Source organism: Schistocerca americana, chromosome 7 (genome assembly GCF_021461395.2).
Source record: "Schistocerca americana isolate TAMUIC-IGC-003095 chromosome 7, iqSchAmer2.1, whole genome shotgun sequence".
Lineage (NCBI taxonomy): Eukaryota > Metazoa > Arthropoda > Insecta > Orthoptera > Acrididae > Schistocerca > Schistocerca americana.
The window spans coordinates 93,392,106-93,418,686 of NC_060125.1; the positions used below are offsets into that span (position 1 = coordinate 93,392,106).

Sequence of the window (26,581 nt, forward strand, 5' to 3'; positions counted from 1 at the left end):
CTGAAGAGAATCGTTCAGCGTGACAGAAGTGCAACCCTTCCGCAATTTACTACAGATTTCAGTGCTGGGCCATTAAAAAGTGTCAGTGTGCGAACCATTCTACGAAACGTCATCGATATGGGCTTTTGGAGCCGAAGGCCTACTCGTGTACCCTTGATGACTGCACGATATAAAGTTTTACGCCTCGCCTGGACCCGTCAACACCGAAGTTGGACTGTTGATGACTGGAAACATATTGCTTGGTCGTACGAGTCTCGTTTCAAATTTGTTGGGGCGTGTGCAGTTAGAGTTACATGGGACCCTTCATACGTCTAGATACGACTTTGACAGGTGACGTACGTAAGTATCCTGTCTGATCATCTGCATCCATTCGTGTTCATTTTGCATTCCGACTCACTTGGGCAATTCCAGCAGGACATTGCAACACCCCACACATCCTTAATTGCTACAGAGTTGCACCAGGAACGCTCTTCGAAACACTTCCGCTGGTCACCAGACTCCCCGGACATGAACATTGTTGAGCATATCTGGGATGCCTTGCAACGTGCTGTTCAGAAGAGATCTAAACCTCCTCGTAGTCTTACGACACCGCTGCAGCCTGAAAAATATGCTGCAAGAACGGGGCCGACGACAAGTGAAGAGAATTGTTCAACGTGACAGAAGTGCAACCCCTCCGCAAATTGCCGTAGATTTCAATGCTGGGCCATCTACAAGTGTCAGCGTGCGAACCATTCAACGGAACATCATAGATACAGGCTATCTGAGCCGAAGGCCCACTCGTGTACCCTTGATGACTGCAGTGTGCAGTTTCATAATTATCATGTACGGAGTTGTTGTTGTTGTGGTCTCCAGTCCTGAGACTGTTTTGATGCAGCTCTCCATGCTACTCTATCCTGTGCAAGCCTCTTCATCTCCCAGTACTTACTGCAACCTACGTCCTTCTGGGTCTGCTTAGTGTATTCATCTCTTGGTCTCCCTCTACGATTTTTTCCCTCCACGCTGCCCTCCAATGCTAAATTTGTGATCCCTTGATGCCTCAGAATATGTCCTACCAACCGATCCCTTCTTCTAGCCAAGTTGTGCCACAAACTCCTCTTCTCCCCAATTCTATTCAATACCTCCTCATTAGTTATGTGATCTACCCATCTAATCTTCAGCATTCTTCTGTAGCACCACATATCGAAAGCTTCTATTGTCTTCTTGTGCAAACTATTTATCGTCCATGTTTCACTTCCATACATCACTACACTCCATACAAATACTTTCAGAAACGGCTTCCTGACACTTAAATCTATACTCGATGTTAACAAATTTCTCTTCTTCAGAAATGCTTTCCTTGCCATTGCCTATCTTGCGCATGGACTACTCAGTTTGTATATTTTGCTTATTTTTTCATAGTTCCACACAACTTCTTCCTGTTTTCTCGATTGATCTGAGTTCAGTTTTTCAAGGCCTATCCACTGTGCCAACTTATAACTAAATCTGAGGGGGTGCGATGGGGAGGTTCTGTTGTTAGCAGACCACACGCGCACCCAGCTTTCTGTGTCATGGCGGCTAACAAAATCCATGTGTGTCTCTGTGTGGAGAGAATCGCGGCATTCAAAACTAAAATAATCGATACGTATGCCAGCAATCTACACGTACATACTGTCTACAAAGCGATCCGCCCCCATCCCCACATCGCGACTTAAGCTATTCTATTTCCACTCGCAATTTCACTTCTTCAATTGGTTTCATTTCTAAGTAACGTATACTGCCTTTATCCTTTCTTTTCCTGAAAGTTTATTGTATCATCTTCTTTCGTCAATTGACTGAAGTATTTCTTCTATTATCCGCAATTCCCCTGCAATTATCTCTCGTGCTTCTATATTTTTCTGCCTGACTTATGTGATTCCTCTTTTCGACGAAGTTAGTTCCTTTTTATGCGGGATTAGCCCCCTTTCAACGCTTGAAAAATATGTGATTGTCGTGTTTCTTTCTTCAAGTAACATAAAAAGTATTTCCTCACACTTTTGTCTTAAAGAAATCATTTTTGTGTCTACATGGGACGCCCCCTGTAACCACTGCAACAGTTGGAAGTGTCCCTTTCATCCAGGACATTGGCCATAGGCGGGAATTCTCGAAGACTTCCTTCTAGATCTGAAACAAGATAATTTTGTAAAAGTAATTTTCAATGTATTGTTTACAGCATACTTAGAATAATTGAAAAACATTAAATTCTAACTAAATGGTGACGTGTTGAAACAAAAGTCACTTTCTTCGCTCACAAAATCAAGCCATAACGTGCACCGAAAATATCGCAAAACGGCTGCGTAGGCCGATACAGAATTCAATTTAGAAGGCCGGCATCAAATTCCGATCAAAATCGTGTGTACACTTTTCAAGTTACGTTTCCCGCCAATTTCAAATGAATGGTATCGAAAAAAACGCGTTTAAAGTTTTGGGTCACATTTTTTGCGGTGAACTTAAACATACCTCTAGTCGGCGATCCATGGACCATTTAGCAATCCTTCCAGATCGAAAATAAGGTCATCCATGGCGGTTCTGTGGGCTTGTTTGTCTTCTATTGCTCTGCTCGCTCGATACGCTTTTCGTCAGCTTTTGTGTAGAAACTGGCCCGATCTCAAGTTCGGATATCTTAACACTTTCCATAACGCTTTAAGGCCGTCGTTGAAATGACATGTCGACTATTTTGTTCCCGCTGTAAATGGTTTTCTGAGACACCTTAAGAAAATCATCTTGTAACTTGCTAACGGAGTTTCTGACGAATTTAGTATGAACACTACAACAAAGCAAACATCCCAGAACACATTTTAAACCGAAATGTTTTGACATTTTCAAAGGAGACTACCCATTTAACTGAGCTACCAAATATGGTATTCGGTTTGTAGTATCTATAGCTTCAGAGAACTTCGAAAGCTTATCATCATTCCTCAGTACTTCAGCATCCCACTTACGTGTACATTGGCGCTTGCTAAAGATTCTCTTAAATTTTAATCTAGTCGTCTACAACGATAAATTATGATCTAATTCTATTTCTACTTCTGTGCATGCTTTAGAGTCCAATATCTTAGCCGGGCGCGGTGGCCGAGTGGTTCTAGGCGCTACAGTCTGGAACCGCGCGACCGCTACGGTCGCAGGTTCGAATCCTGCCTCGGGCATGGATGTGTGTGATGTCCTTAGGTTAGATAGGTTTAAGTAGTTCTAAGTCTAGGGGACTGATGACCTCAGAAGTTAAGTCCCATAGTGCTCAGAGCCATATGAACCTTTTTGAACCAATATCTGATATGGGAACCTCTGTTGTCAACACAATGTATTTCGGCAGATATTTTCCTGAATATGCCTTTTTCAACTCTACTATCTCCTCTTGAGATTTTTGAACAGTGTACTCCCTATTACAAATCTAAAGTTATTGGAGAACTCAACGAATTTTCCTCCTCTCTCATTACTACTTTTTAACCCAGACTGTCCCCTAATTCTGTCTTCTATTTCTTCCCCTGCTAGAGCGTTCTCAGTCCCCATGATTACTAGATTTTCATCGTCCTTCATATAACCCACGTCATAAATTCTATCTCAACATCTTCTACTTGTGACGTTGGCATGCATACTTGAACACACTTTCGCTTCGTTTCCGTTCTGACGAGAATAATCCTATTTCTGAACTGTTTACAGTTGACGATTCTTTGCCCCACCTTCCTATTCATAACGCATCCTACTCCCTTTATTACACTTTCTGATGTTTTCCATATTTCCCTATACCCGTCTCACGAGACTGCGAGCAAGTGGTCGCCATCACATGGCCCGCACAGCTGAGCTCCTACAAGGCGCGTCTGACAAGATCGGCGAATTGTCTCAGAAAGCAGAGGAAACTGATTCAACAGCGTACATTTGCTCTGACGTTCGACGAGCATCCGTCGCCTTTTTCCCGAGTTTGACTGTTGTGACTTCATTGCACTCTTTCTAGTTCTTTAGTGGGTGCGGGAGCGAGGAACAAATGCTGTTCATGAACAGAGAATTTAGATATTAATTTATTCCACACTTGATATCAAAGAGTAAAAATATTCCTTAATTTTGTTGCTGTTGCTGAAAGTTAGCTGGTTTCCAAATGTGTCATGTTTGGCTGCCCGCTGTACCCGTTCCCTAAATGTCCTCCGTGTTCCCAGCGGTACGTCGTGGGGAGCGGATCGAACCGTCCTACTTCGCCTATATCGGTCGATCGTCCGCTCAAAGCTGGATTATGGGAGCTTTGTATACTCCTCTGCACGGCCGTCCATCTTACGCCGCCTCAACTCTATACAACATCGGGGGTTACGTCTTGCGATCGGAGCGTTCTATACTGGTCCCGTCGAGAGTCTTCATGCTGAAGCCAGTGAATTGCCGCTAACTCACCGGCGCGATATACTGCTTTGTCGGTATGCCTGTCGGCTATTATCAATGCCCGACCACCCGTCTTATCGTTTCATTTTTGATGACTCTCTCGACTGTCAATACTGGTTGTATGTATCTGCCCTGCTACCACCTGGAGTTCGCTTTCGTCGCCTCCTTCAGCACCTTGATTTTTCACTCCCTGTAACCTTTAGAATGGGCGAGAGCCAAACGCCACCTTGGCTCCACGCTCAGGTTCGCGTTCACCTTGACCTCAGCTCGCTCTCGGAGAAGGTTACCCCAGCTTCGGTATACCACTCGCGGTTTGTCGAACTTCGTTCAAAGTTTATTAATACGATCTTCATTTATAGAGATGGCTCTAAGACCAATGACGGTGTCGGGTGTTCTTTTATTGTCGGGGCACACAGTTTCTAACACCGGCGCCGTGGCCATTGTTCGGTCTTCACAGCTGAGCTATTTGCCCTCTGTCAGGCTATTCTTTACATCCGCCGCCACCGACATTCTGCTTGTGTCATATGCTCTGATTCCCTGAGAGCCATCCAGAGCCTCAGTGAACCGTATCCGGTTCACCCTTTCGTGCACCGGATCCAACGCTCTCTTCAGCAGCTGGCGGACGACGGTTCTCCGGTTACCTTTATGTGGGTTCCTGGTCACGTCGGTATCCCTGGGAACGAAGCTGCAGCAGATGGCGCGGCCAAGGCTGCTGTCCTCCAGCCTCGGACAGTTTCTTGTTGTGTGCCTTTATGTGATTTTAGCAGGGTAATTTGTCAGCGCATTTTATCGCTTTGGCATGCCGATTGGTCTACACTTACTGAAAACTAGCTTCGGGCCTTGAAACCTCTCCCCACGGCTTAGACGACCTCTTCGCGCCCTTCTCGGCGGGAGGAGGTCGTTTTGGCCCGGTTACGGATTGGACACTGCCGGTTCAGCCACCGCCATCTGCTGACGGCTGCGCCGGCGCCGTTCTGCCCATGTGGGCAATTGCTGACGGTACGACACATTTTAACGTCCTGTCCGAATTTCAATATACTGCGCATTGATCTTGGCCTGCCATGAACTCTGGATGAAATTTTAGCGGATGACCCAGGAGCAGCTGCTCGCATTCTTCGTTTTATCCACTTGACAAACCTGTCTAAGGACATTTGATTGTGCTGTTTCCTTTTAATCCCATGCCTGTTAATGTGCCTTTTATAGTGTTGTCCTTTTCAGTTGCTGTTTTAACATTGTGCCTCGCAGTGCATTCATAATATAGTCTGGGCGCTAATGACCACTGTAGTTGTGCGCCCTCAAACCACAAAAAAACAAAAATAAAAAAAACGTCAATTTCATAACAGTAGCTTTGAATGTTGGAACATATACAGAAGCATTTATAAATCTGCCTCTCTTCAATACGACGTCTATTCAGACCATGTCGAGCCCTGAAAACTATGAAAATCTGTTAACGTTATTCAGCTGGCGAACACACAAACCGGGGCTCTGTTCATGAATGTTCGAAATTGAGTATACCCGCCGTAGAAGCTCCAGACAGGGGATGCTTGCATCTCTTTGGCAGCGGAGTAAACGTTCGTTGCAGCACCATCGTGTCGCGGTGGCGGCTGTAGGAAACGCGGCGCGTGTATTTGAAAGTGCGGCCGATACCGCAGAATGAAAACTTCACATTGACGTGTTGCGCTACTTTGCACTCCATTTTGCGATGACACGAGCGTGACGGGTGCTCGTCGATGACCGGCGACTGTCTTTTAATATCGGAGGAGCTGAAGATAAGCAGACATTGAAGGCAATGTTGTTCATGAACGTGGCGGATATACATTTGAGGATGTGTAGGGAGTAAGAGATTAAGACAAGGTAGGGGGAGACGTGGGATGGCATCCGACTTGTCGAATGAGTGACGACACACTAGAGAGATTACGTAATGAAGTTTAGTTGTCCTGGAGCACAGGTCAAGACACCCGCTTGCGATTTCGGTGGTGGTGAGGACGGGGTTGAGGGAGCTGCTCTCGGGGGCAGCAGAAGCAGCCGGAGGCTCGGCGGGCCCACAGGAACGCGCCGACACGGCCCGTGACGTCAGCAGCGCTTCGCCTCATCCAGGAATAGCAGGTAACTGCCGCCCTGTTATCCGATTCACTGCGCCACGGTTCATTCATGTTGCAGCGAAGGCGAAGTCGGCGCCGGAACTGGGGCGGTTTATTCCCCGGTCAAACATCCGTCGAGGGCAGGACTCTGCGCTAGTGACCAAATAAAAGTTAAGGATACCCATCCCGCCACTTACAAAAGACTATTTTCGGTTGATTAATTTTGTGAATCTTTCAAATACCGTCCACGCTCTTGGCATTTTATTAACGGCGTCTCTGCTCAGTCGAATGGGTAAAGATCAAAAATGACATACTGAAAACTGAATTTTAGGGGGGATGGTAAATCGCGTTATAATGCGTGCAAAAATAAATACTTCACATTATCTCTTACAACGTATGTCAGTGTCACTCTCTTCCTATATTTACTTTCGCATTTATTAGGCACAAACCACCAGAGTGAGATTTTCACTCTGCAGCGGAGTGTGCGCTGGTATTAAACTTCCTGGCAGATTAAAACTGTGTGCTGGACCGAGACTCGAACTCGGGACCTTTGCCTTTCGCTGTGAGGACGGGGCGTGAGTTGTGATTGGGTAGCTCAGTTGGTAGAGCACTTGCCCGCGAAAGGCAAAGGTCCCGAGTTCGAGTCTCGGTCCGGCACACAGTTTTGATCTGCCAGGAAGTTTCATATCAGCGCACACTCCGCTGCAGAGTGAAAATCTCATTCTGGAAACATCCCTCAGGCTGTGGCTAAGCCATGTCTCCGCAATATCCTTTCTTTCAGGAGTGCTAGTTCTGCAAGGTTCGCAGAAGAGCTTCTGTAAAGTTTGGAAGGTAGGAGACGAGGTACTGGCAGAAGTAAAGATGTGAGGACGGGGCGCGAGTCGTGCTTGGGTAGCTCAGTTGGTAGAGCACTTGCCCGCAAAAGGCAAAGGTCCCGAGTTCGAGTCTCGGTCCGGCACACAGTTTTAATCTGCCAGGAAGTTTCAAACCAACAGACGTTCGAAGAACAGTTTGGACTTGACTCACTTGATAATGATGAACTGGAAACCTATTCAGTGAATTTTTAATAGTTTTATAGACAGAATATAAAATGCTATGCATTACTTTCGTTATAGTACAAGATAAAGAAAGGTGTCAAAGAATATCATGCAGTTTTTAAAATGTCACGTTTGCTTTGGCTGTGACTGTTTTAATCCACTATTGCAATTTCGGATTTTGTGTCATTTTCAAGCATCTACAACAACATATTACTATGTTTTAAGGCAATCCCAATTTCAGAATAACAGTATGTACAACAAATTTGCAGTTTGTTAGCATCGATGCGCACCAGGAGCGGCCAAGAAGTGCCGTATCGCCCAGCATGGCTGCACATTTCCTGGACCTCCACGCTGCACCGTCTGAGCTCGTGGAAGAGGAAGACGGGCAAACGGCGAACGCACCGATTTAGATGGCGATGCAGTCACCCTGAATACGCCTTGGTTTTATATTTCACTTTCCCAACAATATAAGTCACAACAAAACAAATATTCAATGTTATTCAAATATAAAATTTTATGGTTCAAGCGGTGGGCATACAGCCTGATGCAGACAGTTTCACATATTCTCACATTCAGGTTGCCATGTCATCGTGACAGATTTTCAATATTATTCAGTATTATTCAGTTTCATAACCGAAAACAAGTCTTTAATGCACATATGTCAATAATAATAGTCGAGCAATTTTACTATCACGTTGTGGAGACGCGGAAATTCTACCTGAGACAAGCTATTTAGATGTTCTTAACAGTTTTAACATCGAAGGATTCATCTTTAAAATGAGAATTACTTTGTAGATGAGTCAGTTATATCTGCATATGCAGAGGGGCGCTTTCAACTGAAATGGCAAACGGTATCGAAAACAGCCAGAAATCAGGTCTAAGTTTGGCCATGTCCACTAAAAGTTTGGGGAACCATCCTTTTAAGTCCTTCAAGGCCAAAATTAATTCTCCAAACGTCGCTTTTCCTTAACGCAGATGAACTTAGGAAACTACAATGCGATTTCCTTTTTAAACGCGTCCCCATCAAATCGGAAAGAAGTTATTTCTCACCTTACGATCTCTTACTCTCGGGAGTGTATAGTCAATTCCACTTAAAATTCGAGGTCTGTAATCCACTTCACATATTCTAATTTTCGTTCCTGTACTCTTTTTTCCTTTCATAAACTCAACAGTAGCGAGTTTTAAATCGAAAATTCGTTCCAGGCTTGACCCTTTATTTAGGCAACGTATTGTGCACTAATATACATTCATGCTCATAAATTAAGGATAACTGCAGAATGTGGTGTCACACAACGAGGCACTACACAAAACTGGCGCAAATAGCATAGGCACATAGGGAACACACATGACACAGATCTGTAAGGCCATGGTATTGGTGATAAGTTGAGAAAACCGTCCCGTGCTACAAAACGCCACTGTTTCCTGCGCATGTACCCCGACATCAATATGGGGCATGATCACCATGCACACGTACACAGGCTGCACAACGGATTGGCATACCCTGGATCAGGTGGTCGAGCAGGTGCTGGGGTATAGCCTCCAATTTTGCACCAGTGCCTGTCGGAGCTCCTGAAGTGTCCTAGGTGTTAGATGACGTGCAGCGATTCGTCGACCGGGAGTATCCCAGACGTGCTCGATGGGGTTTAGGTCTGGAGAACAGGCAGGCCACTCCATTCGCCTGGTATCTTCTGTTTCAAGGTACTCCTCCACGACGGCAGGTCGGTGGGGCGGTGCGTTATCATCCATTAGGAGGAAGATGGGACCCACTGCACCCCTGAAAAAGCGGACATATTGGTGCAAAATGACGTTCGCATACACCTGACCCGTTACAGTTCCTCTGTCAAAGACATGAAGGGACACGTGCGTGCACCAATCATAATCCCACCCCACACCATCAAATCACGACCTCCATACAGGTCCCTTTCAAGGACATTAAGGGGTTGGTATCTGGTTCCTGGTTCACACCAGATGAAAACCCGGCGAGAATCACTGTTCAGACTATACCTGGACTCGTCCGTGAACGTAACCTGGGACCACTGTTCCAATGACCATGTATTGTGTTCTTGACACCAGACTTTACGGACTCTCCTGTGACCAAGGGTCAGTGTAATGCACCTTGCAGGCCTCCGGGCGAATAAATCATGTCTGTTCAGTCGTCTGTAGAGAGTGTGTGTCTGGAGACAACTGTTCCAGTGGCTGCATTAATGTCCCGAACAAGGCTACCTACAGTACTCCGTGGCCATCTGCGGGCACTGATGGTGAGATATCGGTTTCTTGTGATGTTGTATACTGTGGACATCCCGTACTGTAGCACGCCTGGACACGTTTCCTGTCTGCTGGAATCGTTGCCATAATCGTGAGATCACACTTTGTGGCTCACGGAGGGTCCGTGCTACGACCTGCTGTGTTTGACAAGCCTCCAGTCGCTCTAGTATTCTACCCCTCATAACATCATCAATATGTGTTCTTTGAGCCATTTTCAACACACAGTCACCATTAGCCCGATTGAAAACGTCTGCACACTTAGTCGCTGCACCGTACTCTGACATGCACCAACACACCTCTGCGTATGTCGACTGCAGCCAGCGCCACCGTGCGACGACCGCAGGTCAAATGCACCGCATGGTCATACCTCGAGGTGATTTAAACCCGCAAACCGCCCACAAGAGCGTTGTTTCACCATGTTTCAGCATTACCCTTAATTTCTAAGCATGAGTGTACCACTGTGTCTCTTTTCGCTTACTGGCACTCTTGATAACTTTCAGCGCCTTCCACGGAATTAGTACTTTCCCATGAGATATACATTGCAGTCGATATTATTCATGGAGAGATTACACATCAGTCTTTAAAATGACGTTTTCTTTGATTTATAGGTATACAATTTATATTGCTGCTATAAGAATAGTATACATTTGCACCTAACTTGAATACATATAAAGCAAAGAAAGGAAAAATTTTAGACAAAGATACACGAGAAAAATTGGGATACATTTTGTTCCTGTGGAATGGTGAATTTGTATAGATCCGTAACAAGAGAAATTTGTATGTAGCAAAAGGGATTACAATACTAAAAGCGTGTAATTTTAGTACATTAGAGTGAATTCTTATTTCTGCTATTCTCATATTATTTTTTGTTAATACGTTGTAGATGCTTGAAAATGGCACAAGAGTCGGATTTCCAATAGTGCAATAAAACAGTTACAACTGGAAACGAACATATAAAATTTCTGGGCTCGTATTAAATGAAGTTAATATGATCTATGATTAACGTCATAAATCACTAAGGAAATTTTGAAATTAATAACTCACCATACACCATTTACCAACAATGGTAGAGGAGAAGAAACTGTGAAAAATACTGTCTAGAAGAAGGGACAGGGTGACAGGATAGGTGTTTAGACATCAGGGAATAACTTCCACGGTGCTTGTGGGGAAGCTGCGGATGGTAAAAACTGTAGGTGAATATGGAGACTGGAATACACCCAATAAGTTATTGCCGACGTTGAATACAAGTGCCACTCTAAGAGATTGGCATAGGAGAGGGGTTCGTAGCAGGTGGCACGGCACCTCAAGCGTCAGAAGACTGAAAATTTACAAAAAAAAAAATTCAAAAAGATAAGTTAGTTGCGAACAAATCCTTCAAACGTCACCTGGGCGTCAAAAATTGGAATTAATGTTGAACAAGAGCAGAGGAATTTCTTTCTGTCAATAATAAAACAGCTAACGTCCATTAGAATATTTTTTTCAATTAATGTCAGAAAAGACTGAATGAAGCTTAGAGTGTAATGTCCTTTAGAAGGCGAATATATTGGAGACAAAGCACAAGCTGGGATTGGGAAAGCGAATCAGTCGTATCCATTTCAAAGGAACCAGCCTTGTGTTTCCCTTAAACAACTCAAGGAAACGTCGAAACCCTAATTCCGGGTCACTGGGCGGGGAGTCGAACCCTGTCCTTCTTAATGCCCATAAAACAAATTTCAGAAGTTTCTCTCTAATGTGAGTTCAGTGCGCGAAACGCTAATCAGTCACTAGCAAAAGGGTAGACTTCCAGTTAGTTAGAACATGTACTTGGATCTTTATAAAATTGAAGCAATCCTTCTGCAATAAATCTCATGAAAACCTGTACATACTGCTTGAATTTTTTGAAAATTGGGTGTAAGCCCAGTAATGCCGACTTCGCCCCTTCTCTTACATCACAGAGCTCTAAATGGTTCATCTTGTAGAACAGTACACCTCCATCATATTACACATCCCTCCAGTTGGAAAACTGAACGTCACTGTCTGCTTTACTGGGCGAGGTTCAAAATGGTTCAAATGGCTCTGAGCATTATGGGACTTAACATCTGAGGTCATCAGTCCCCTAGAACTTAGAACTACTTAAACCTAACTAACCTAAGGACAACACACACATCCATGCCCGAGGCAGGATTCGAACCTGCGACCGTAGCGGTCGCGCGGTTCCAGACTGAAGCGCCTAGAACCGCTCGGCCACTCCGGCCGGCCTGGGCGAGGTAATGGAGTGGTTGGCACACCGGATTCGTATTCTGGAGGACGACAATTTGGATTAAGTTCGTCCGATTTCCCGAATTATCTTAAAGCAAATGCGGGGATGGTTCCTTTGAAAGTGCACGGGCGATTTCCTTCCCCATCCTTCCGCAAGGCGAACTCGTATTCCGTCTCTAATGACCTCATCATCGACGGGGCGTGAAAGTTACCCTTCCTCTTGCTACTTTCCCCTGTCATAGCTAAATTTTTAACAGCGATGTAAAGTGTACGAAGTTTTCTCGAATCATTTTCTCAACAAAAAGTGCCTACCTTTCAGTGCTCCAGTGCTTCACTGAGTCTCTCTTCTCCTTCAAAAGTATGCAGTTCTAATAAGGAATGTGATTTGCAGAGTATCCAACTAGATGTAGATGTAGGAAAAAGATTGAAATCTAACCAAAGTACAGTCTTCTTTCACGGCTTCCTCTGTTCTTATCACCAACCTTTGTTCTTAACGCAAAAACAAACTGCGTGAAAATCAAGTTAATTATCTGAAATTAGACTTATCTTTTGAATAATTAGGTACAATTGAAAAGTGTTGGGAGATTAAGCCAATGATAACCTGAAGCCTATAAAACTAATAGGGTACCTGCAGACAAAATATTCAGACCATTTAAGTAAATCCACCGAAGCTTTGAAGCATCATGAGCAACAACTAAAAGGAAATATCAGATTCTTCAGACAACAGGTATCATTCTCTAAGAAACCAAATCATCAAGTTTTATAGGTGAGAAATTACTTCGTCCCGCAGATATCAAAATGTGTGGCATCACGCTTGGAGGAAGGTGTGGCGACAGTCGAAGTCAATACCACTGACAGGTGATAGTGTGGCTCGTCGTATTGATACAACAGCCGCTGACATGAAAAATCAATTGCTACCATGTTTCGTGATAGCCCAAAATTCGTTCTGCAACTTGATGACACTTCTGATATCGAAAATCTCGTCCACCTTCCTATGCTACTGTCATGAAAATGAAACGAACGAGGACTTTCTGTTTCGTAAAGTTGTGGAAGAGACGACTGCCGGCGAACCTATTTTCTTTCTTGTGAATTCTTTGTCTATGACAATGTGTCATAGACAAATTATGTAGGTATATGGACCGATGGGGCGGCAGCATTTACTGGAACTAAAAAGGGGTTCATTGCAAGATCGTTTGCTGTGTCTGCTTCTATAAAATTCACTCACTGCTTGATACACGGGGAGGCATTGGCTTCTAAAGCAGTAAGGCCAGAAGTCAATAAAGTGCTGAATGATGCATTCAGTGTTGTAAATATTGTGAAAACACAAGCTTTAAACAGTAGGCTACTTCCCATTCTTTGCTACGAGATGGGTTCTACTCATAATTCGCTTGAACTACGTTGGTTGCCTCGTGATAAAGTTCTTCGTTGCGTTGTGGGGCTGAAGGATGAGCTTCGTCTCTTCCTGCTGAACGTGGTTCCCAGCAACGCAAACCTCTACCGTATGTGGCTATTGAGCTGATTATAACAGAGCATTGGGCAGAGTTTGCACGTACATTCTGGACTCTGTACACAAGAGAACAGATGCCACTCGATATGACTTTGGAGACTGTGGCTGTTTGTGTAGGGACGTCAGTGGATTTTACCGTCTGTGTATCTCTCTCCCAGTGGTGAAGTGTCCCAAAAACCGTTGTCTGCACTGATTTTTCAGCTCCCCCTATCCTTGGTCATTTTGGGTGACTTCAGCGCCCACAACCATCTCCGGGGTTGAACTAGGATCACTGGCCACTGTAAACCTATCGAAACTGATGCAGATGTTGAGCTTTGTCTCTTGAATACCGGTGTTCCTACAAACTTCAGCGTGGCATATGGACCTTATTCAGCCATTGATCTTTCCATTTTCCACCCTGCTCTTCTCCGTCCACTGGAGAGTCTATGATAACTTCTCTGACAGTGATAATTTCCAGCCGTCCTCTCTCTCTCCCCCCCCCCCCACCCCCCTCTCTCTCTCTCTCTCTCTCTCAGCATCACTCACGTTGGCATCTACGCAGATGGGGTCTCAAAGCGTTTAATGGGAAGCCTCTGCACCTGCCTGCACCTGCCGTCACCCTTAGCATCCTGCCATATGGAGTTGTCGATGCGGCTGTCCAGAGCACGACCGCAGACGTTCTACTGGCAGCAGACTTATCGAATCCCTACTCCTTGGGTTCCCCCCCCCCCCCCCCTTTGGAATACAGCGCCTTGGTGGGCTCCAGATATTGCCATGTCATTGGACATTAGAGGTTGCAGGTGGACTCTCCAGTGCCATAAGTGGCATTCATCAGTGGAGCACCTTACTGCCTGTAAATGGCTCCTTGCCCCATTTCGCCACATAATAAAACAACACAAACAGGAATCCTGGGACTATGTTACTACACATACCCCTACTTCGTAGGTTTGGGCAAAGGTTCAGGGCCTCTATTGACACCAGTCCCCCCACAGGTATACTTGTTGTCTCCCTGAAAGGTTTTATCCATACTGCCTCAAATGGTGTTGGCGAACATTTTACTCTGCATTATGCTTGAGCCTTTATTTCGTTTCCTCAAACAACAGGTAGAACGAATTCATTTACCTTCATTACACATCACCTGGAGCCATAAAACACTCCGTTCAGTGAGTGGGAATTCCTCAGTGCAGTAGCCCTTTGTCCCAACACAGCTCCAGAACCAGACTAATCCACAGCCAAATACTCAAACAGCTACCTGTGGGTTGTCTAAGTCACGTCCTTGCCATTTTCAACCATATCTGCAGCGAGGGCGAGTTCCCATCTCAGTGGCGAGAAAACTTGATCGTCACTACATTGATGCCAGGTAAACACCGCCTTGACATCGACAGCTATCGCCGAATTAGTCTCATGAATGTTCTCTGCAAGTTGATTGAACCTATGGTGAGTCGGCAGCTTTGTCTGTACCTTGAGTCGTGACCCCTTTCACACCATCCCTGCGTGATCTTTGCTATGGTCATTCTAGTGTTGACAATTTGGCCTGCTTGAAGTCTGCCATTAGGTCTGCTTTTGTCCAACATTAACACCTTATCGCTGTCTGCTCTGACTTTCAAACGTCTTATGACACCATATGGCGTCATCACATACCTGTTACCTTCCATGAGTGGGGTCTCCAGGGGCCTCTCCCTAGTTTGTTCAGAACTTCTTGTCACATCGTCTTTCCGTATTCAAGTTGCTGCTTTCTACAGTACCCCCTACAGATGACGGGGATCCATAGGACCCTGTTTTGAGTGTACCCCTTTTTCCAGTGGATCAATGGTCAAGCTGCAGCTCTTGGGCCTAAGTGACACCCTCTCTGTATGCTGATGATTTCTGCACTTACAATTCCTCTTCCTTTGTCAAAGTAGCTGAACATCGACTTCGGGATACCACACGAAAGTTTCCGTCGTAGGCTCTGATTGACGATGTACACTTTTCAGCCACCAAGACATGCATCATGCAGTTCTGTCGCCATCATACTGTCCATCCACAAACAGAACTCTACCTTGACGACCAAATGCTCAACGTGGTGGAGTCTTATCGCTTTCTTGGGTGGTATTCGATGCCTGGTTGACGTTGCTTCTCCATCTTTGCCAACTTATTAAATGTGCTGTTTACACTTCAATACTCTTCGCTGCCTCAGTAACAACAGCTGGGCGCAGATTGCTGTATAGTTTGAGCCTATCTCATCCTGACTATGAGGGTCTGTCATATGGCTTGGCATTTCCTTCAGCGTTGTGACTGCTGCACCCTATACACCATTGTGGGGTCCGACTTGTGACAGTGCCTTTCGAACCAATGCAGTGAAATGACTACTCGCAGAAGCTAGGGTCCACTACACATCAAACATAACCAACTGCTTCTCAACTATGAGATAAACTTTCGGTGCTCCCCTGAGCATCCATAGTACCGTGCACTTTATTCTGGTTGGGAAATTCACCTTCCACAAAAGCGCTGCAGGACTGGGCTCACGATTACCGTTTGCTGACGGTGTCCCTGCTCTGAACTCCAACTTCCCCCACTGTTGTCACGTCAGAAGCAATCACGTACACCCCCATGGTGTGTACCCCATTCTTGTATCTGTTTAGACCTATCCTTCAGACCAGAGATTCTCAAACTTTTTCCGTCAGTCACCACCCCTCTCTCCCAATCTGAAACTCTTTTGTCCCCCCCCCCCCCCCCCCACACACACACACACACTTTTGTTTCCTTCCTCATCAGTTCTCACACTTCGCATAAAACGGATAATGATGGAAACAGAAAAGAATAAAAATGCACACGGTTAGAAACTTCGGAAAGTTTTTACCGTTTGCACATTTATTATGATGTTTGTGCTTGAGTTTGTAAAGAAAGCACATCCAGTCTTGGTTGGGTCTTTGAAACAGCAACTCGCAGATCCCCTTCCAACTATAGTTGAGATCGATGTTCCGTCTTGATCAATCGCATTGTAGTAAATATTGGATCACACAAGTAAATTGATGTGAAGTATAAGAACACGTCAACACACGTCCAGGTCTGTACCCAAAAGTTTTCAAGAGACTTCGATTTAAATTCATTTCGTTCTGAGAGTTGTATTCTTCCTTCCGTTCTACTGTTGGTAAACCTTTGTTGTGATGGTATCGAAGGCTCTGGGAATTGATCTTCGAATTGTTGACGAAGGGTTTCGAGCTGTACTACACCAATTCCACTAATTTTATTTAAATCTAACTCGTTTCCCTTCCTGTAGTCACTCAGACAAGGAAACATCTCGCAGTTACCTCCTCCATCTGGTATTCCAAAATCCTGGTTCTATGTTAAACGCAAGCACTTCATTTCGTGGAGAAATGATGCTTTTATTTCGGCCTTGAAGTTGTATGATAAGCTCATTCAATTTCTTATCTGCCAACTAGTATAATATTAGAAGGTCATTTTTCAAGAAAAACAGAGCTGATAAAGTGTATTGCTGTTCAGTAGGAAAAGATGAAGCTTATCCTTCAACCCCACCACGTCTGTGAGGTTTTGTATGCCCTACTTTCAGGAAGAGAGGTGGAACATAAAGTCCTATGAGCAGCAATCTGTGACTCCTACAACCACTGGCTGGTACCCAGTTGCAAATCAGCAGAATCCTTGGAGGGAAATGTCCCAAGAAATCCCTTCAGGGTGAAAGACGACACAGGGGAGTGATGGTTCTCCAGCTGGGGTTAGGGATCGATGTCTCCAGTACGTGTAGAGTCCATGCTCCCAAACTGGGTGTTGGGGAAACAGCGTGAGGGCCAACCAGGGGAATGGGTGCAGTTCTTTGGGCCTGACCTAGACGGCTTGAAGGGCGAGGGTACAGCCACTAGCGGGGATGACGTCGTTCTGGCCGTAGCAGACATTATCTGTGTACCAGATGCAAACTATCATGTTTCTTCTTGGCCTTCTGATACGTGAGTTGGTCAAGAGTCTTGTATTCTTCGATTTTCTTTTTTCTTTGGAAGACAGTGCAGGACAAAGGAAATGATGCTCCCCACAGGTGACGCAGATGGGGGTGAGGGGTAATGGAGCATTCATGTGCAACTGATGTCCACTATCCCTACAGAGGGGGCTGGCGTTAAAACTGAAGACGTGTGACCGAATCTCATACATCTGAAGCACCGCTTGTCAGGCGGAACACTGCAACAATGTACTGTCACCCCGATCTTTTCAGGCAATGAGTTGCCTTCAAGGGCCAAAATGAAGACCGCTGTATCAACATGAGAGACTAAACGGACACCCCATGACCCCAAATTGTCATGAAGCTCGTCATCGGCCTGTAAAAGGAGGTCGCAGTGTAAGATGATACCCTGTACCATATTGGGCCTGTTATGCGGTATGATAGTAAGAGGAATGTCATCCAGCTTGTCGCAGGTGAGCAGTGCCTATGACTGACTAGGGGATGCCTTTTAATCAGAACTGAAATACTTTTCATTTTCGAAATGGCTGCCATTTCCTCAGTCTCGTCTTCAAGATGTTCCAAAAAGAGTAACTGCTTTGTGGTCATAAAGTTGATCCTAAGTATTTATCTCTTCGTTTCTTTCCCCTACACTCATCTCATGGCATAGCCAGGGCAGGAAACGTTGCGGGTTCCTATCTCTCCACATTGTAGTAATCCTTTCCTTCAGTAGAGACTGCTGGTGGCTTCATAGCCCCATCATAAGAAAATTTGACCCCTTCATTTGCGAGACATCCGTCACTGCCACCCACTCAAAATTGGGGCATTCCCACAGGCGCCAAACAGCCACAGCAATGGCTACTTGGCGAATAACCATTGTCCGGAGTCCCCAATGAGCACATACTCCTAGGCATAAGCAGAGAGTTGACGTCTGAGCCGACTAGACAGCTGAGAGGACGCACATGGGGAAGGATGTTCGACAATATTCCTAGCCGCACTAGGTGTTCCCACCTCTCGCCATACAAGGATACGTTCAGGATGACTGATCAGACTGAATCCGCTCTCATCCGAGAACAGCACCTGACTCCACTCATCGTTGGTCCAGTCTCCGTGCTCTTGACACCATCACAAACAGTGCCGACAATGTGCGGATGTGAAAGGAACACTGTGGAGTGTGAGACTGCATGTCTTGCAGTTTTGTTAAATGTGGTTGCAATTGCCCCTTCTGTTTAACGTGGGTCATTGCTTTTCTGTTGCACAATGAGGCGGTCAATCTGCTGCAGCTGCCCGTAGTCGATCATTTCCTCTTCTTCAAACAGTGGTACCTGTGGTCCGGAAGACTCCCCATGTCTGTGAATGAACGCTGTGAGTAATATCAAAGTCCTGGGCTATACTCTCATATTTGGTCCCTTTTCTAGTTTTAATGAAAAACGCCTTTACAGTGCTCTTGGCATACACACACACACACACACACACACACACACACACACACACACACACACTTACCGCGAGGGGTAGCCTCGCGGTCTAGGGGGCCTTTTCACGGTTCGCACGGCTCCCCCCGTCGGAGGTTCTAGTCCTCCCTCGGCCATGGGTGTGTGTGTTGTCCATAGCTTAAGTTGGATTAAGTAGTGTGTAGGCTTAGGGACCGATGACCTCAGCAGTTTGTTCCCATACGACCTTACCACAGATTTCCAAATTTACACACACACACCCTTTTCCTATTCTATCGACTACCTCATGCTGCAGAGCTAGCCCATTCGGCGCTATAGTCATGATGACATCGCATTATGTGACGCCCAACTTGGTGAGCACGACTGGGAGATCTCTGACAACATGCTCCCACAGTTTCATTCATTTCCATCAAGTAGTTTACACGTTATGTTACTTCATCTAGTTCAACCTTAAGTTTTACAGAGCAGTGTATATTCCTTGAGGGGGTCGGACGTCAAACGGGCCGACTTGGAGCAGGAGAGGCATCACAGGACATTTTAATTTCCAGTGTCTATTTTACAAATAGATTCATAAAACTTTGTCAGGATCACCAGGAAGGATTCAGGATTCACATTCTTTGCAATGGAAGTTCGAAAATATAACAAAATAAATTTTTTTACGTGTCAAATTTCATCTTTTTCACTTGCTAATGGCAGCATTTGTTGCTATAGGTACACTTTTCTTCATAAGTTAGAGAGATTCTTCGATGAATTTTGCACAGCATACATACTATACTTACAGGTGTACGAAACTCTAGAATTTATTTAATTTATGAAAAAACGATTGAGCTGATATATTTTAAACTTCATGTTTAGAAAAACACGTATTTTATAGTTAATTACTTTAATTTTTACCACAGTTTTTAATAGATTTTGAAAATCCTAGAGTTTCATACACCTTTAAGTGTGGTTTGTATGCTGTGCAAAATTCATCGAAGAATCTCTCCTACTTATGAAGAAAAGTGTACCTACAGCAACAAATGCAGCCATTATTAAGTGAAAAAAATGATGAAATTTTACATGTAAAAAAAAAATTATTTCGTTATGTTTTCGAACTTCCACTGCTATGAGTGTGAATTCTGAATCTTTCATGGTCATGCTGACAAGGTTTTATGAATTTATTTGTAAAAGTATAGACAGTGGAAATTAAAATGTCCTGTGATGCCTCTCCTGCTCCAAGTCGGCTCGTTTGACGTCCGACCCCCCTTAAACAGAGATGTTGTGAAACACACTGCTCGCTCTATTCGTCCATAATATCCACTGCGCAGTAACCAAAGGTGGGCATGCGTCCCATGCCCTCCAGAAGGCATTCAATACAATTCCATACTGCATTTACTAAGCAAGGTACGCACGTACTGAGTGTCGAATACGATTCGTGACTGGATTCAGGACCTCCTGAGAGATGGAACTCGAAACGTTATCCTTAATGATATGAAACTGACAAACGTAGAGGCAGAGTATACCAATACACAGGGTGTTACAAAACGGTACCGAAAAAATTCGAGAGGTTGTAGAAGGTGTCATGAGGAACAAATTCAGGATAGGAACCAGTTTCCCCAGACATCGTCCAACGATGCTACAGAGTATCGAATTTATAGAAACTGGCGTTTGCCACTAGCTCACTCCTTTGGCAGCAAACGTGACTGTGTGTTGACAGACTGTAGGCGGAACGTCTCGCATTGTTGTTTCTTACTCTGTGATTGCAACTGATTGCCACAATCGCCATTGGAGAAGATGGAGACAGCTGCTACGCAGAGAGTCCTTGTCTCCTATGAATGATGACGGTTTTGGACACAACTGTTTATTTTTCTCCTGTGTACCGAAAAGCACAAGAGATTTTAGAGGGTTCCAGCAGAATAATAAGCTACAGATGGACACCCGCGCCCAAGGCCGACGTCCATAGAGGCAATAGAGCATCTCATTCATAGGAGACAAGGGCTTTCTATGCAGCAGCTAGCTCCATTCTCTCCATTGGCGATCGTGGCAGTCTGTCGCAATCACTGAACGACAAACGACATTGCTAGTCGTTCCGCCTATGGTGCGTCAGCGTGTAAAGTCCTGTAAAGTCCTGTAAAGTCGTGTAAAGTCCTGTAAAGTCCTGTAAAGTCCTGTAAAGTCCTGTTTGCTGACGAAGGGGTGGCCTAGTGGAAGACGCCGGCTCCTAGATCATAGGCGCATTGTAGCGTCGTTGGCTGACGTTTCCAGACAAGGTTTCGCGTTCTCAATTCGTTTCTCATGACATCGTCTACAATCCATCGAAGTTTTGTCAGCATCGTGTTGTATCACTCTGTATATAAATTCCAGAATGAAATTTTCGCTCTGCAGCGGAGTGTGCGCTGATATAAAACTCCCTGGCAGATTAAAACTGTGTGCCGGACCGAGACTCGAGCTCGGGACCTTTGCCTTTCGCGGGCAAGTGCTCTACCATCTGAGCTACCCAAGCACGACTCACGCCCCGTCCTCACAGCTTCACTTCAGCTAGTACCTCGTCTCCTACCTTCCAAACTTTACGGAAGCTCTCCTGCGAACCTTTCAGAACTAGCACTCCTGAAAGAAAGGATACAGCGGAGACATGGCTTAGCCACAGCCTGGGAAATGTTTCCAGAATGAAATTTTCGCTCTGCAGCGGAGTGTACGCAGATATGAAACTTCCTGGCAGATTAAAACTGTGTGCCGGATCGAGACTCGAACTCGGGACCTTTGTCTTTCGCGGGCAAGTGCTCTACCATATAAATTATTGTATATAAATTATCTATGAGTAACATCAGAAACTCTGAGGCTTTAAGTAAAACGTAAATAACTGCAACATATTGTCGGTACATAGGCGAAGAGGTCCATTACTGTTCTATTACAGTGTCGATGAAAAATCACTGTAAACAGTGACAACTGTAAAATATCTAGGAGCACAGAAAATAAGGAGTACATGGCATTCGAATATTTGGAAGAAGTGACGGGATTTTTAGTGGACCGCAAATACAAAGAGCATTGGAAAAAAGAGACAGTCGTTTTGGCTAAGGCTTTGCAGGTGTGGAATATGATAGACGAGTGTTTCAATTATTAGGTCAATTCTATTGCGGTTTTTTGTTGTATATGTAGTAGCTGAATAAAAATTACAGATTCTGTTGAATGAAATGAACAGTTTAGTGAGTGAAAAACACCAACTGAGAGTTAACTGAAGGAAGACCAAAGTAATGAGAAGTAGTAGAAATGAGGTTTCATTCCGGTGGCTCAATGACCGAGTGCAAGTCTTTCACTTCGTTGCCAGTTTGGTAACTTGCATGACCTTAATCTGTCCCAGTTATCCATCTGGGGAAAGAGGACCTCAAGCTTAACGTGGAATCCGAGCAACGTGTCGGTCCCGGTGACTCGTCACAACGACCAGAGGTGAAGGCCAGATCCAAGACAGAGTGAAAATTTCTGTGATCCGACCGGGATTGGATCTTGCGACCTAGACGCGAGATTAGCATTAAATATACTGTCAAAATTGGTGGGCACGAACGAACGAAGTTAAGGACTTCTACTGTCTTCGAAGCAAAATGATGGAGGGCACAAAAAGCATACTAGTGCATGTAAAGAAGACATGCCTGGCCAAAGGAAATCCACTAGTATCGTAAAAATGCGTGATCTGAAGAAAACGTTCCCGAGTGCATGACTGTGAATTATCGACTATGGGAACATCCGGAAATAAGACAATCTAAATGTTTGAAATGGGGTGCAATAAAAGGGTGTGTAAAATTAAGTGATCATTAAAGATAAAGATTGTCCACAGAATCGACAAAGAATGGAATATGGAGAACACTGACAGGAAGACTGGACAGGGTGATAGGACATGTGTTCAGAAATCAGTGAATAATTTCCGTGGTTCTAAAGAGTGCGTGGTACTGGAAAGACAGAGATTGAAACATATCCAAAAAAACTGAAGACTTAAGGAACATGTGTTGTTCGAATATGAAGAGGTGAAAAGAGGATAGGAATTAGTGGCAGGCCACATCAAACCCGACACACACACAAAAAAAAAGAACAGTAGGTATGGTTTCCATGTAAGCTTACATTCGAGAAATAGTCGCAAATATTACCTAATTGGAAAGGACGGTTCCAAATGGTTGTATAGGACTCAGAGATGGGTGGGGTGGAAACTAAGCGTTGTTCGTCCTATAATTGAAGACCTCACTCAAAGTTAGTTGTATATCAGTGTCACAGTTTTTCAGGAAGTGAAATGAATTGTGGTTTTGCTTTGATACTATTTGTTTATGCGTTTTATTATGTAAAATAAAGTGTAACAATATGTACTTGTATTATAAAACAGCAACGTATATGTAACATATTCTACAATATTTAGAAAGCTACATTAATTTTTAGTTAGTTTTCCATGTAAGAATGTTGCATATCCTGTAAAAGTGCATCGTGGGATAACATTGTATATATAAAAAGTTACTGCGAGTAGGACTTGTATTCGGAGGGCTCCGTGCAAACTTAATTACACGATAGACAGTTCATCCATCCCGGAAGTCGAGAATCTCGGCGATTTTTGCCTGTTACCGACATCTGTTAGCCCAAAGTATCGGTCCCGGAAATTCCAGGACTTCCGAGAATGTTGTAAGTTTTAAGTTTGATAAAAATGACTAAAGAAATGTTGTTTCATGAGATATAATTAAAAATTTACAAATTTTCGGTTCTTTCCTTTACTTGCTCTGGGAAACCTTGCCTCTTTCCAAATTCCATTATTCTAGGTCAACAGAAAGTACCCTATAGGTTTCGATGAGTGAGTTTGCTAGTATCAAAATCTATGACATAAACGGTCGTATCTTTTGTTTTCAATGACTTAGAAGCTTCAAGGTGTTACGCCGCGAAGGGTCTGTAGACCTTAGTATGTGACATAACTTTGAACTTGATGTGACAATTTGCTTATGAGAAAAAGGAGGCTTGACAATCGGACAAACAGACAGGCAGACAGACAGACAAAGCGATCCTGTAGGGGCTCCTTTTTTATGAATTGAGGTACGGAACCTTAAAAACATGCTTTTCTCTTACAGTGGTAAAAATAATGTAAAGTATTAACAGAATATATTATGTGACACAATGAAGCAATACAATGCATTTATTTACCTCCAAACTAAAGAAGAAAAAACGAAAAGGAAAAAAGAAAGAAACTAGTTCTATACAAGACATGAAATAATGAAAAAGAAAGAATTAAACAGAGGAGAAATAAATTGAATTGTTCGCTGAGATGGTGAGTTTACACAAAATTCCCTGTATTACACATCAACGTATTTACACATATCCAACAACTCCCTCATTTTCTTTGCCTATAAAGGAAGAACATCTTTATACATCATAGAAATTTAGGATTGAGGGAAAAATTCAAAGAAGGGCAGCTCATTTTATATGTGTCACGCATGTGATACGTGCGGCAATCATAAAAAAGGAGTTTTTCATTGTGGCGTGACCTCTTCACGAAATTTCAGTCTCCAACGTTTTCTTCCGAGAACGAAAATATTTTATTGGCATCCATCCACAATGGAAGAAATGATCATTGTAATAAAATGAGAGAAATCAGAACTCGCGCAGAACGATTTACGTGTTACAGAGTGGATCTGAGAAATGGTGTGAATGTGTTTCAGTGCCCTCTCTGCCTGGTACTTAAGCATGAATTTGCAGAGTATTCGTGTAAATATAGATATAGGAAACCTCATACAAGGTACACGGAACTTGAGGTCGATTTTCTGTTCCCTTTACAGCAGGAAATGACGTACCCAAGGGTGCATTTCATTACGGTTAAGATGCACGTAGACCTACACTAAATGTATGCCATCTGCGTTGATATTCTACCATGTAACCGGTAATTTTCAAGTTTGAGTCACACTTCCTAATCCTTCAGGAACACTGACGGTAACAAAGTTATAATAGCTCATTTCCTTTATAATGAAATGTGGACTTTAACACGTTTCAGATATTACATACTTCCGTTCATAGGTAATGATTACATCCATCACTCTTCTTTTTACCAATAAATGTGAAAGTATGCCACGGTGCAGAAAACTTTTTCCTGAAATCATGAACTTTTTGTATATTGTTGTTTTCATATCCTGTAAAAACATTGTATAATAGTCTCCTAAAGTGTCATTGTCTTGTTGTTCTTTTTCCCAAAGCAAAGGCCAGATCAAACAAATTATTCTTTTATCCAATTTTTACGTTGTAATGATATAGAACGTTGTTGCACATACCAAATTTCACGTTTTTTTTCAGCCACGTCTTTACCAGCTGTGGAAATATAATATCTTCCACTGTTCCTCTTAATTTTCTTGACATTTTGCTTCCTGTCTGATCGATCTGTTTTTCTTTCTATGCTTTTATTTAACGATACCGTACCCTTTAGAGTTAGACTTGCATCAGCGACATCCTCTGTTTTCATTGATATACAACGTTCTTCCACGATAGTCACCCTTACAACTATAAATAGTTTAACTTAGAAAAAAAAAAGACATCCACTGTTATGGCGCAAATTCTCATTCAGTGTAGCTCTTTATTCCTGTGTAAACTCAGTGTCGTCAAAAACGTGATATACAGCGTTCTTTGAGGAAGGTCTTCAGTAACTGGCATGGAGGGGGAAATAACGTGTACCTTTTTCTAGTGTCTTATCAGTTTCAGATGTTGGTGAATATTATAGCTGTGTCACTTTTGCACGATTGAAGAAGTTCCTCACTTTTTTGTGAAATCCATGCCCTTAACTTTTCGAGCCGAGATGTTCCTTTTTGTCCTCATCGTATTTTACCATGTACATTTCCTAGAAGAAAGTTCTGCGAGAGTTTATCCCTGTTTCCATTCCTCATTGTACGGCCGAGACAGTGTAGTTTTCCTCACTCTACTGTGTTTTAGACCCATTAATCATGTTACAAAACGTGGCTCAGACTTTTTCTTAAGGAGTTTAATTTCTTGTGAGTTATGCCATTGGTTGTTAATGTTAATTCGCCAATTTTACCATTAATTATTGTATGACAGTTTGGTATGTCTTTCTCGCTGATGACCGTCGACCTTGTATTACTTATGTTGCTTTCTATGGCATAACTCTCACAACTTTATCGATTCAGGGTACAAGATGTCGCAGCCTATATAAGCTGTCAGTAAACATTACAGTATAAAGAGCTCAGCGGGTACTGTTCAGCTTCTCTCCATTCGAGACGATTGTTCGTTCGACACTGCATTGTACGCATCATTGACATGACCCGACCGACCACACGTTTCTAGGCGAAACCAGACGTCATGCAGAGCCTCCATTAAACTAAACTACCGGCCATTAAAATTGCTACGCCAAGAAGAAATGCAGATGATAAACGGGTAATCATTGGACAAATATATTATACTAGAACTAACATGTGATTACATTTTCACGCAATTTGGGTGCACAGAATCTGAGAAATCAGTACCCAGAACAACCACCTCTGGCCATAATAACGGTCTTGATACGCCTGGGTATTGAGTCAAACAGAGCTTCGATGGCGTGTACAGGTACAGCTGCCAATGCAGCTTCAACACGATACCACAGTTCATCAAGAGTAAAGACTGACGTATTGTGACGAGCAAGTTGCTCGGCCACCATTGACCAGACGTTTTCAATTGGTGAGAGATCTGGAGAATGTGCTGGCCAGTACAGCAGTCAAACGTTTCCAGTATCCAGAAAG

The 26,581-nt window shown here is 43.8% G+C and overlaps 1 protein-coding gene and 1 non-coding gene across 2 annotated transcripts in view; both read left to right on the plus strand.

Moving 5' to 3' along the window:
- The window catches only part of LOC124622736 (sodium- and chloride-dependent glycine transporter 2-like), a 467,104-nt gene that overhangs the window by 96,704 nt on the left and 343,819 nt on the right, over positions 1–26,581 (plus strand). The gene's annotated exons all lie outside the window — the stretch shown is intronic.
- Trnal-caa lies at positions 7,343–7,417 on the plus strand. Its single transcript has one exon. It is a non-coding gene; the product is annotated as a tRNA-Leu (tRNA).